Consider the following 12,030-nt stretch of genomic DNA (forward strand, 5'->3'; position numbering starts at 1 on the left):
AGGGAGCCATTCTCAATAGGGCCAATACCACTGCCCCTTACCCACGGGTAGCAATGTGTGGCAGCATATTTGGGTTTTGTTTTCTGCTTGTTGCCATGACTGGTGCAGTTACCAGCATTTCGTATCTGGGAGTAAAGGATGCTAGAAATCCTTCAGTGGATGAAATCATCCACAGTTGATTTTCTTGGGACAGCCCTACATGATACAGACTGCCTCACCTAAAATTTTCCTAGCATCTTCATCAAGGAACCCTGAACAGCAGCTGGGGGTGTGCACACTACTGTCAGGTGCCGTTTGGCTGCCTCATCTCCATTACTTGTTCTCCGTCATTGGAAACATCAGCGCTGCCCTCCGGCTGCTCTACTCCACACTGTTAGCACCGACAACTGCCCTGCAGGAGATCACTGCACACGCATGAGTGCATGTTGACGTCCTGCTTCCTCGAACTCCAGCGTTGCAACAGAAAGGACGATCCAGGACGGGCCTAATCAGAGAGAGGTATGTTCACATATTGTCTGGCACCCCTAAAGAGTCCAGGGATGCTGCTATTACACAAACGTGGGCATCTTTGGAAGGCATGCTGGCCAGCTAATAAATGCATATGTTGCACTCCACGACAATTTTGAAGGGTATATACTGAGAAAATGAGAGAGGAGCTGACATCTGCTAAGCCTCTGCTCTTTGCCAGGAAATGGACAGATGCTTTACGAATGTTGTTTCACTGCAGCTGTGGCATGGATTAGACATGACAAACTCAGACTCTAGAGCTAGAGTGTCTGGGTTTGAATCTCACCTCGGCTAATTACCAGTTGTATTGCCTTGAAGACAATATTTAACCTCTCAGGTCCTCAGTTTCTTCATCTGTAAAATGGGGGTCAGAATGGTATATGCCCCGTGGGCCTATTATGAAAGTTAAATAAATTAATACCTGAAGAGCACAGAGCACGGATCAAAGACTATAAAAGCATATGTTTGCTAAATATGATAGCCATATAAGTGAGTTTTCCATATTTTACCGAGGAGGAAAAGGAGGCTTACTCAAGTTCACATACCTACACTACGGTACAATCCGTCTGATCAATCGTAATAAAAACTAATATCCAGTGAGAACTTATCATGTATGAGACACTATCCTAAGTGGTTTACTAGCATCAACTCAATTAATCCCCACAACCACCCGAAAAGATAGGTAGTCTGAGGAAGCTGACTTTCCTGAGGGTACGTATTTGGTTAGTGGTGAATCCGGGAAGCCCTGGGAATTGGCTCTGAAGCCTGGGTGCCACAGCTCCAAATTTCATGCTTACCCCAGCTCCTCACCTACCCCTGTGGTCATTTACAGTACCCAGCACTGAGCTAGACTTCTTTGGGATAAAACAAAGTAAAAGTCACGATAGTTACTTTCAAGTTAGTAATTCAATGCTATTACCTTCATCTTCTTGTAGGATAGGTTGTTGGCAAAAGCAGCATATGAAAATAGACCTGCAGCTACGTCTCAGTTCTGTCGATCACACACTTTAAAGACCCCAGGCATGTTACCTAATCTTCCTGAGCCTCAGATTCCTCACCTAAGAAAAAAAAAGTGTAGATGGCAATCATTTCTTGGCAATCGTGTTTATAAAGACTAAATAAGATCCTTTATGTGTAGCGCTCAAAAACCATTACCCCCATCTCTGCTCTTCCCCTTCTGTGTCTCAGAAGGAATGACAAACTGGAATTAGAAATGCAGATATGACTGGCCCATGATATACAATAAAGTCTCTGGATGACAGCTAAGAGTCCCATGTTGCCTCTTGAATTGGAGTTTTATTCCCAAAAATCTATTTCATATAATTAAAATGCCAAATACTAATCATAAAAAGTAAAATCCCTCACTTTGGATACCCACTTTGACAGATACCTATTTAATATATAAAACCAAACACGTGGGGCGCCTGGGTGGCTCAGTCGGTTAAGCGGCCGACTTCAGCTCAGATCACGATCTCACGGTCCGTGAGTTCGAGCCCCGCGTCGGGCTCTGGGCTGATGGCTCAGAGCCTGGAGCCTGCTTCCGATTCTGTGTCTCCCTCTCTCTCTGCCCCTCCCCCGTTCATGCTCTGTCTCTCTCTGTCTCAAAAATAAATAAAACATTAAAAAAAAATTTTTTTAAACCGAACACGTATCATAAATCTATATTTGAAATTATCGGTGGGGGGGGGCATAAGCTAACTGGTTCCTGAAAATGTGAGTCCAGCAAAATGTGGACCAAAGGTGCCTCCTTTCCTGGTAGGTATCTTTATAATCAGCATCAACAGCTGTCATTGCTCTAGGGACCCTGTCAAGGTTCAATATCCGGTTCACTTGGGGCAAAATTTTCCATTGATGAGTTAATGAGCATGAACGGTCAATTCTCAGGGAGGAGTTCCAAAGGTAACTTCTCTTACAGTATCTCCGGCTCCCTTTTCAAAAACATGAAACACCATCTTGCTCAGTCATCTTCATCTTCAAAGATGTCCGCCAACTACTCCAGAGCAGCCTTCCGTCCCTTAGATCAGCTCTTCCAGCTTCCCCTGAAATCTGAAATTTGCCAGCCAGTTATCATCCTCCTGAATGATTAAGCCATCCTTTACATCACTTATTTCCTCTTCTCAATGATTTCCCAAGCTCTGTCTGTAAGAGTTTTAAAAGGTGGCGACCAATACCTATTAATAAGCCAAGAATTTATGGCTTAGTTGAAGAGCGTGCTCTTTAGCCAATCATGAATTCACGTCACCAAGAGCTTTTTTCACCTTTAAAATCGGCACACCATATTGTCATCACTAATTATTTGCATTGACTGAAGGCTATTCTAAAAGCACATCAGCTTCAGCTATTACGTATGCATAAATACAAAATTTGCTCAGTATGGTTAAAGCGTTACTTATGATAAGCCTGTAAAGACTGCACTTCTCAAGTTAAGCCATCCCAAGTCAGGTGGTGTCTGTTTCCAAATATTCCCTTAATTACATCTGATGTCTTTGCTCAAAAGGGGGATTCTGGTCTGTTAACTAATCCTACTAACATCACCTCTCTCTGAGCTGGAAAAAGATGAGTTATTTTTGGAAGTAGGTAATTCCATGTCCCAGAGATGAAGTTCTTTGCATAATCAGGTTTTTAAATGTCAGTAGCAGTTTGGAGCATTATTAAAGTATTTCTGGCTTCTGAAAAGGTTTCCAAATACCCTTACATGTGTTTAATCTTTCAAAATGAAGTCAGATAAAAGTTGAAGTTTTTGTCAGTCTGAAGGGGATCCCAGTACAGGGCTATGTCTGCACATTTTGTCCTGAAATACGTATCCCTGTATCCAGAAAAAATAGCCCAGCCTTGGAAAATTTGAAGTCACAAGCTTGAAAAGCTTAAACAAACAAAGAGAAGTCATGAAGTATGTTTACGGGCCTCTAATAAAAAACCCATTTATATTTAGCATATTTCCAACCCAGTTTTATGAATTGGCTCTTCTAGGAATTTGGGAGATTGGAGGACAGGACAGTGTCTTATTTGATGGTAGAAAAGACCAGCATACTTCAAAATCTCCTGCTGTGCACCATGTAAAAGAAGTATGAAAGGCAAAAAGAAATGGCCATTGGTCTGGATGACATGTAAAGACTGGATCCAACCATCTTCATGCCTCAGACATTTTAAGATTATTTTCAACCTTGTTAGTAATTTTTAAAATTCTACATAAAGTCGGTGCACCTTTTTGCATAATAAATTTAGACCACAAAAACTGAATCCCCAACTTTAAATACCCCAAGGTATCCAATAGCAGAAATTTTGTGATGAACCGTTATTTCATATATTTCTAGTAGGATATAGCTTGGCACCAACCTTCTGTCACAGGTCATCAACCCCAAAATCATGCTCCAAGACAGAGATTTGTGTACAAAAGGTTTATTGGGGGATTATTTACATAGAGATCAACACCTGAGAGAGAAAGAAGGAAGCAGGGCTGGGCAGAGGGTGTATTGGAATTACGATACCATTGCGGCAAAGGTCTCAGCCAATCCTACAGGGAATTCTGGGGATGAAATGACCCTGCAGAGCGGTCTCAAATTGGGGTATTAATTGCAGGTTCCCCTCTGCATAACTTTAGGCAAGACAGCTCTCTCCAGCCTATAGAAAGTTCCAGAAGAGGAACTCAGCTGAGAGCTATCTGCCACCAACACTCCTACCAGGTGGAGGAATGAATGAACCGACCTGGCGGGGGATCTGGGTGACACACAATGGCATCCTTTGTAGACAACTCCTCGCTCCACTTGGATCCACTAGCTTCATACAGCAAATCCTGAGAGAAGCTCCTCCAATATTCTGTTTGGTCTCTCCTCCTGGGAGAATCTCACAGGAGGAAGCTTAGTAGGAAAAACTACCATCCCTGCCATTGCACTGGATCTTGAGGCAGTAACAAACTCACCCTGCTTGTCATCCACCATCTATTCTTGAGTCTCTTTGCCCTCAACTAACACCTCTGCTGGTCTAGGTGGCTAGGCTGCTGAGATGACACAGACACTTATTTTCTGAATAAGAGAGGCAATGGGCCACTGGTCACCATGACCTTCCCAGGCGGTGGTTATTTGGCAAAGGAGGTGAGCAGTAGGCACATGACCATGATATGTATGGTCCCATCATATGCGCCCCCATCCACAGGCTGCTGGACTGACCACTGCTGCCACACTTAATCACCAGAATTGGGCAGTTACCGAGAGCAAAGTGGATCACCTGAATGCCAAATATATACTTCCCTGACCCCTAGTGTGGAACAGCAGCTCTACCTCTGCCTGATGATCAGGGTCAATTATTCCTGCCGGTATGGTGACTACTTTCCTTGCCTGCTGGTCTCTTAAGACAAGATCTTTGAAGTAACCAAGTGCTTAATCCTATTATTACTTTAACAGGATCTTGCTGTTTTCCTTAGTGGACCAATCACCCCTCTAAGAACCAAGATGATAAAGTGTCTGAATTCATTGTTGTGAGGAAGGGAAGCTCAGACTCTCTAATGGGGCCAGTGGATGAAATGGTAAGCAGGGTCACTGCTATTTTCACCCCTTGCTTCCTGGATCCATGACTTCTACATCTTAAAACACAGCAGCGTATAATATTTAATGATTTAGGTGTATACCACATCTTCAAGGAGAGTATTTCCTCTGCACAGGGCATCCTCTCAAAGATGGCACATGAGCTAGACCTTCAACAGACTTTTCCAGTGCTCTGGTCAGTCCAGCAGCCTGTGGATGGGGGCGCATATGATGGAACCATAGATATCATGGTCATGTGCCTACTGCTCACCTCCTTTGCTATATAATTGGTCTCTTGGTCCCATACAATTTTATGTGGGATCCCATGTTTATGGATCAAACTTTTTCTAAGCCCTTGGTCTGTGGTGCTGGCTAAGGTACTGTAGGCAGAAAAGGCAAATGCATATTTGGAAGAGGCATCAAACCCATTACGGAAAAGTCCATCAGCCTGGACCTACTGCTGATCCCTTTTCTGTTCTGAGACCCACATAATGCTGGCAATCTTTAAGGGTCATCTTGTAAATGGGCTGAATCAATATTCCTAGTATGCTGCTTCCAGAAATCAAAGACTCCTATCAGGTACTGTGTTCTTTCCTGGTAATGAGAAGTGCAAGACACAATAATCTGCCCCTTACTAGAGAGAATGTTCCAGTTTGCTTCAGACCATTAGCCTAAAAGTTGCATTAAGGCTGTGGGCCACTGAGTCTTTTTAGAGTTTAACTCCAACCCTCTGGAACACATTGTATTAAGTTGTATTAATTTTTTGTCATTGCATGAAAAAATTACCACACATTTAACCATTTAATACTACCTCATGGTTCTCTAGGTCAGAGGACCAGGCAGACCTAACTGGATTTTCTGCTGAGGGTCTCATGAGGCCAAAGTCAAGGCTGCATATCATCCAAGTGTACCACTATTAAAATGCTTAACAATTACACCACCACCACGGCATGCCCCAGGCTATCTGTGTTCTACCTGCCATCAGTAGATTTCATTTGCTGCCCAATTTTTTGCATAATACATTGAACATAACACACTACGTAACCACTATTTGTATTTACAACTTTTTCTCTTCCTTCTAAAATCAAAACCTGTGACCTGTTTCACTGCCAACTATTCCATGTGAATAAAACAGTAAGTGATTCCACATTCCAATTGAATCTCTTTTACTTGCTGTAAACATGGCTGGTCTTCCTTCAGAACTAATCTGAATGTATATTTTCCCATTTACATCTTGACTTTAAAAAGTTGTGATGTAACTAAGTGAACTAAGATCTCCTAGGTTGTAGGTTTTCAGGAATAAATAAAACAAAAAACTGTCAAGCAATTTTCCCTCATATATAATGTGGTAAATGTCAAGGACTATTTAAAAGTCTGAAATCATGGGGTGCCTGGGTGGCTCAGTTGGTTAAGCATCCGACTTCGGCTCAGGTCATGATCTCGTGGTTCGTGGGTTTGAGCCTCATGTTGGGCTCTGTGCTGACAGCTCAGAGCTTGGAGCCTGCTTCAGATTCTGTGTCTCCCTCTCTCTCTCTGCCCCTCCCCCCACTTACACTCTGTCTCTCTCTGTCTCTCAAAAATGAATTTAAAAAAAACATTTAAAAAATTAAACCAATTAAAAAATAAAATAGAAAATAAACAGAGCCTCCAAGAATAAGACAAGACAGGTACAGGTTAATGGGGAAAAGAGAGTTCCGGTGAGCCAAGGTATGGCATGACAGTAGAGAGAGCAAGCATAGAGAGCATAAGGTGACTGAGACCCCAGACAAAGGGCGTTAGAGGGACCCCAGAGGATAAATGGAGATGCTACAAATAAACTTCATTCCCTTAATGATTTACCTTTCACAATCACAAACTCAGCCTGTTTTGCTTGTTCTCTGTCTTCTCCTCTGTCCATTCTTGTCAGATTTCAATTAGTTAAAAGAAGAAGGAAACTTCTCCATTCGCTCAACCAGGCCGTTAAAGGATAAAACGTTCAGCTCTCCTTGAGTTTCCTCTACTGGGAATAAACACCCTGGCTGCTCTCTTTGCTTGATGAACTCTCACGAGGGCTGACACCTGAAGGCAGCTCTCTACTGGCTTCCCCCAATTTCTGTCTTCTTCCTAAGAACTGGCCACTGGCCATGTTTTCCTCCAGAGAAACTCACTCCCGAAGTTATTTTACCATTTTCCTCCCTCTCCCTCCAGACACACTAGATTTTATTTTTATTTATTCATTTATTTATTTAATGAAAAGAGTGAGGTTTTCTTAATTTTTCTTTATTTATTTTTGAGACAGAGAGAGAACATAAGCAGGTGAGGGACAGACACACAGAGGGAGACACAGAATTCGAAGCAAGCTCCAGGCTCTGAGCCATCAGCAACAGAGCCGATGCAGGGCTCGAACTCACAGACCACAAGATCATGACCTGAGCCAAAGTCAGACGTTTAACCAACTGAGCCACCCAGGTGCCCCCAGGACACACTAGATTTTAAATCTCTTGAGACAGTGCTGGCATCTTATTCAACTCCTGTTGCTTAACAAGAAAGATGAACTAATGCTTTAAACTCTACAGAATTCCTGAAGTAAGTAGTCTCACAGTTGTGCTATTAGCCTCAACTAAGAGAGACAATTTTTTTTATGTTTATTTATTTATCTTGAGAGAGAGAAAGAGAGAGTGTGTGTGTGTGTGTGTGTGTGAGCAGGGGAGGGGCAGAGAGAGAGAGAAAATCCCAAGAAGGCTCTGCATCATCAGGCAGAGCCCTATACAGGGCTCAATCCCACAAATCATGAGATCTTGACCTGAGCCGAGATGAAGAGTCAGATGTTCAACAACTGAGCTACCCAGGCACCCCAGGGAGGCAAATTTTTTTTTCCAGGGAGGCAAATCTTAAGAAAATATTAAGGATCAGAAAAAAAAAATTTAAGGACCTAACCTTATATACTCAAGAACCTTAACACTCATTTTTCCTCAACAAGTCAGAGATGGCATTTACTGTTTTAGTCATTATCTACAAGTGTTCTGGACCCACTGGAAATCTAGAAGCATAGGTTTGAGAGTCCAGACTTTGCATGCCAGGAGTCCCAAGAGGCTCAGAAAAGAAATGGCAAGATAGACAATGAAACCTAAAATCTAGTAGGAGGAGATAAATAACAAATGAATAAATTGGAAAGCCCTTGGATACAGTCATTGTAGCAGCTATTTGAAATTTAAACCCAAATTTATAGTCACTGAAATCTCCCTTCCCCATTTGTAAGGAAACTAATATAGGATTATGTTTAAAATCCTTCTCTTATGTGACATCGTATTTCAAGTGCAAAGTAAAGGGTCTGACTCCTCTAGAATATGACTCCTATAATTCCATAGATTTAAGATCATGATTAAAGGCTAACTCCTGTTATTTCTTTTAAAAAAAGATAATTTAAATCAGATCTAAAATAGGTTAGCTGTAAAATGTAAAATATTGGTATGGTTCTTTTTCTGGGTCAGCTTGGTAAAGCTGAAACTACATTTCCCAAAATTCTTACACCTGTATATTATATGAGGTTAAAGTTGGTCAAAATTGGAATCTGTGTGAAATTTGAAAGGTAGAAATGAAGCAGCAGCCATTATTCTCTAAAGCCTTCAGGCTTAGACGTGGGTGACAGACAGACGCAGGTACCAGCTGGTTCCATATTGTTGTCTCTCTCCTCCACTCAAGGTCAAGCTCTTCTTCCTGACTACACACCCTGCTGCTTAAGAGAGATCACAAGTTCATCAACAGGTGCGTGGCTATGGATCCAGACAGGCAATAGTTCCTCATAGAACCTCTCCATCCACTCCCCATTTGGTCTTGCTTTGGCAGCTGGATGTGCCCGGCTTTCAGACTGACTGGTTGGTGTCTTCTGTGATCTACCAACTCACCCTTCAGACATTCATTTCCCCAACCTCCCACAACTGAATAGGGTTTAATTCCTGTAATAAATCCCTTATCTGTCGCTCAGAGTGGTTAGCTTCCTGGTTGAACCCTGATGTTACAATTGGCTAGAAAGAATCATTCAATCCCATTAACATTTGTTGAGCATCTATCTGGCTGGGTCAACTGTCTTTCACATATACCAATCTCATTTTATCCTCATGACATGTATATGAGGTTGGCATCATAACTCCCTCTCATAGATAGAAAAACAAAAAACTGAAATGGATTAATTGGCTTGCCTAAGAAAATCCCACTAGAAAATAAAGATGAGAGGAGCAAAGTAATTCTCCTTGGCCTGTCATCTCCTGCCCCATCCACCTCACACACATGTCAATACACCCAGCAAAGAACATGCTATGTGTTCACCTTCTCAAGATCAGTTGGAGAAAGAAATAAATGACATCATGCTGAGGAAATTAAAGTAATCACATAATTAGTAAAATGAGGGCTGGGCCCAAATTAGAAGTGGGGTGGGGGGAGAATTAAGTATGCTGGGAACACTCCACAAATTCTCCCAACAACCCTCCAAAGCAGGCACCACTGCTATCCTCCTTTTACAGATGAGGAAACAAAGAAAGAATACAGCTTCAAAGCAATTTAATCAAGATAAAGCAAGTCTTCAAACACTCTAGTCTTCAATGGCAGAATATTCTGTCAGAATTCTGAAAAAGCCACATGATTTCCCATGTAAATAAAAAAAGGAGGGGAGAAAGATGACAAGAGAGAGAGACAGAAAGGGAAGAAGAAAGAAAAGAAAAAGAAAAGGAAAGAAAAGAAATAGGGAGGGAGGGAAGGAGGAAGGAAAGAAGGAAGGAAGGAAGGAAGAAAGAAAGGAAAGAAGGAAGGAAGGAAAGTGATAGAAGAAAATGAGAAGTAAGAAGGCAAAATTGGGAAGGGTCAGAGGTTGGCAGATGATCTCCATTTATTCCAACATTTCTTGCATCTAGAACTGTATAGATCTGGGTATATGATATGAACAAATTACCACCCCATCCATTGAGCTTACATTCCAGTAAGTAAACCTGCAGATTTAACAACTGCTGTGTTGTCTTAATTTTAATTTAAATTACTTCACAGACTATGTAATATATAGGTGGGCATTTTAATTTATATCTAGAGGTGGTTAGTTAATATCTGAACTGCCCTAATCAGAAATACAGACTCCAGGAGTGGTTAGTTAGCATTTGAAAGACTCTAATCAAGATCCACACTCCAGGAACCACCAGAGTACAATTACCTCAATATCTGATCAACATCAGAAAATTTGTTACTTAGTATAATGGATGTTGGAAGTCATTTTTCTTTGGTGAAATAGATGACCTTCCAGTTGTATGGAATGACTGAAAATATTGTATAAGCCCTGCTACCCTTACATAAACAAATATAGAAATCTATCAAACCTAATAGCCTTATATCTTTTGAAATGATGCCCTAGGCCTTGGTATTTCTTCTGGTTCCATATCTTACCATTTAGGTATTATTTGATATGGATTAGAAATAGAGCTGAATCTTGCTGCTAGAATATCTTCACCTTTGCCTCAAATAAACCCTTGAATTAGGAGCTTGTCTGGGTGCATAAAAAGAAAGCTAGGATTTCATTGAGCTTACAGAATAGGTTGTGTGATAGTTTTTGTGCCTGCTTGATGACATTTGTTGTGCAGAATCCCTTTTGGGACTTGCCTTCAGTATAATATCCTTGCTGGTTGTGAGTTCTGGCGAAGATATAATAATTATAAATGACCAAGTTAGCTTAGGTCATTTTACAACAGCAATTAATTTCAAATGTTACAAAAGCCCTAAGGGAGAAATATTGGGAAACAGGGAAGCATATGACGTTACCCCCGATCTAATCTAATAAATCAGAATTAGAGTTTACATGGGGGGAATTAGTCTATTATAGGTAAAATATCAAAGATGAAAGAAGGTTGAAACATTTAAGGTTGAAAGAAGGCCACCTGTGATGAGTAAGCTGAGTCAGGAAGGGAATTAAAACAGGCAAAATGAATGAATGAATGAATGAATGAGAGAGAGAGAGAGAGACATTCCAAAGGAGAGAAAAGAAGAATACTAAGTCCAAACACACAAATCCCTTTCTGTCTGACAACTGAAGACAAACAAAAAAGGAGGTGCTGCTTAGAGAAGCCTGATCTTGGACAACTTAGATAAACCTTCAACCTTAGCAAGGAAGATCAGTGGTTCCAAAGTCCCTGGCCTTAGGTGAATTCCTCTGGCATTTTATCTTTGTTCTTAGACACTAAGTTTATCTTGTAGGTTCTGGTTGTGCTTAAAGAGACCTCAGAGATAGAGATTAGGGAGATACTTTTTGGCATTGTGTTTGGTGGTAGTGTTTTTGTACCAATGCGCAATTAGCCCCCAACTCCTTAGTGAACAACAAACCTCATTCATTTGCATAATTGTTTCCTTTGCTGCTTCCTTTATAAAAAATAATGAGCCATTATGCACATAATTAAAGCAAGCTTAACAAATGAGGGCTGGGCTGACAAGAATCACATGAGAAGGTCAAGAGAAATTAGCATCAAGGCCTGTCTGCTAAGCATAAGGCCAATTTAATATGCACTGTCTCTTGGGAACAGAAGGACTCCTTTGGGGCCTCTGCTTTTAGATTTCACTAAGGTCAGGCTTCCTGGAGAAAACATGATTTGATTTCATCCAGCCCTTCTCTTTCTGCTTCTGTCCTTTCCCTCCTGTCCTCCTCTATGAGAAGTAGCTGGTTTGCTTGTTATTAGCAAACCTCTCAACAACTCCTCTGTCTCATTTCCCCTTCCCCCAAGTCAGACATTTTCCCAGCAATCATTACTAAAAAGCTAATAGAAATAAGCAAAGTTCTTTCATCCTAAGAAGTCTGATAAACTTTACGGAGACCAGTATTTCCTTCTTTAAAATTTTTTGATCACAGAGTGGCTAGGACAAGGCACTTGTCCTTTCTGGATGGGTAAGTACCTTTCTACCAGCTACTTATGGGTGTCTTGGTCATGTGATCTCTAAGCAGTTTCTTTCTTCTGGTACCACTGGATTGTTCCACCTTAGCATCTTAACATAGATC

The sequence above is a fragment of the Panthera onca genome, chromosome B1 (genome assembly GCF_046562875.1).
Source record: "Panthera onca isolate mPanOnc1 chromosome B1, mPanOnc1 haplotype 2, whole genome shotgun sequence".
Lineage (NCBI taxonomy): Eukaryota > Metazoa > Chordata > Mammalia > Carnivora > Felidae > Panthera > Panthera onca.